Below are 1,930 nucleotides of genomic sequence, written 5' to 3'. Positions count from 1 at the left end.
ATCATCTTTCATGATCATGTTTTGTGTTCAAAATTGATGATAGGATAAGTATTGAAAATTAATTTTTTTGAAAAATATAAAATCTTTACACTTTGAAAGACCAAAACAAAGTCCATGCATATCAGTCTGAAGCACATAAAACACTACATTACATACATAATTAAGGAATGCGAACTTAACATAGCATTAATCAAAATATAGTTTGAAAGTAAACATTTGCCTCATGAAGAGAACGAATAAAATATTTACAACCCAAATAAAAAAGGATGAACAAACTTGTTCTCAATGTTCATATTATAATAAACATATATATAATTATTAAAAATAAAGAGTTCGTTAAACCAAGGGAAATGCAGATCACATCAAAATGGAAGCTCCTCTCCATGGCGCAAAAGGGACACTTTTAATTGTTTATGACTAACCTGCATAAACACACAACAGTCCTCAAGTTTTAAACCATAAGCTCTCACCATTTTAGCTACGCCCTTCTCAAAGTGCGCTACATGAACTGCAGTCCCATCTTTCCTCCTGTGAGAAACCCTCACAAAATACACAACCGGAAACAGCCTGTTGTCGCCTGTTAGCCTGCTGAGTAAGAATGTCTGCCTCTCGTGGCCAAACAGTGCAATAGCTTCATGAGGCATCTCCTGTTCAATACTGTGGAGAGAAAAGTAAATGTAATTTAGCGTTAAAATTAAAATTTTAAAACATATTTAAAACAATAATGAAAGATAGTTATTTCTCATCACTTTATACCTCCACTCTGACTTCTTCAGATGCACAAAGAAAGTCAAACGGTTTTGTATTTCCTCCATATTGGCTGCAACGTAAACATTCAATTAAAAACGCAAAATTTAAAGATGAAATAAAGGAAGAAAGAACAGAAATAACAGTTTTAGTATGTTACTGACCTGGTATTTGTGCTATTGGCTCAGGCGCTTCATCTTTCTCCTCGCGGTTGAGACGAGGTACTGGCGCAGGCTCTTCATGTTTCTCCTTGCAGTTTAATCAGGCGTACTCAATCTCATCATGATCCCTGTCATAAATCCGTACTTTGAAATCCTTTGTAAATACGCACAACAGCTGTATCTCAAACCCAGGCTTCATTTTGTAGTACTCTAAGAAATCACCAAACCCATCCCCTTTCATAATGGCGAATTCGGATGCAGAATTAACCTCAACTTCCCACGTTTTGTCACCAGGTACACGAAGACGAAAAATCTCTTGATCCTCCATACTGGCCTCTCTCAAGTAAAGTATGGGGATAAACTGTGACGCGAGACAATTAAACAAACATTAAATATCTTATCACAAACAAATCAAGGAAAATGTTCAAAAGGCTCAGAAGGAAACGGAAAAACAAAGAACTAAATAAATTAATGAACCATAAGTTTGCGCTCAAGCGTGTCTCTTGTCACGATTCTGGCGCAACAACGGGTACCGTATTGAATTCCCAGTGTCATTTTCTTTTCTTTGAAATTAGGGTTTGCTCAGAGAAGACAATATGGAGTGATCGGAGAGTTACAAATATGGGGAAGATGGTGTCATCAAAAGGAGAGCCTTTAAACTGCTTAGAAGCAAATTAACCCCCTGTCACCAAGTACAAGATCATTAAATGATTATTTTGACTGACCGTGGCCTGGAAATATGGATTGATAAAAATTTCTAGGACCTCAGTTTGTTTTGGACCGAACGACACACCTTTTCAATTCTTCAACTGAACGATATGTCGTCGTTTTGTGTTCATCTGCTATGTTAATTAAACAGTACGAAATGATTTCGTTTGACTTCATTAATGGCTTTCTTTTATAAAAAAAAAATCTGAGAACTACACTGAACGTTGTCGTTTTCACAATTCATTATTCAAATCGAGCAATTGGCCCACAATCGAAATTGGCCAATTTCCAATTTAGTCCCGATTGATCAGATT

At 36.1% G+C, this 1,930-nt stretch overlaps 1 long non-coding RNA gene across 1 annotated transcript; it reads right to left on the bottom strand.

The window, feature by feature from the left end:
* Positions 1 to 237: 237 nt before the first annotated feature.
* Positions 238 to 1,541, bottom strand: LOC119371354 (uncharacterized). The gene is made up of 3 exons (XR_016319755.1): positions 912 to 1,541; positions 757 to 820; positions 238 to 657 (listed from the first exon to the last, which is right to left on the bottom strand). It is a non-coding gene; the product is annotated as an uncharacterized LOC119371354 (long non-coding RNA).
* Positions 1,542 to 1,930: the final 389 nt, after the last annotated feature.

The sequence above is a fragment of the Jatropha curcas genome, chromosome 2, assembly GCF_041381405.1.
Source record: "Jatropha curcas cultivar XTBG-Jc1 chromosome 2, XTBG_Jcur_1.0, whole genome shotgun sequence".
Taxonomy (NCBI): domain Eukaryota; kingdom Viridiplantae; phylum Streptophyta; class Magnoliopsida; order Malpighiales; family Euphorbiaceae; genus Jatropha; species Jatropha curcas.
Note: the sequence above shows the minus strand (reverse complement) of the source record. Positions and strands in the feature narration are given on the sequence as shown.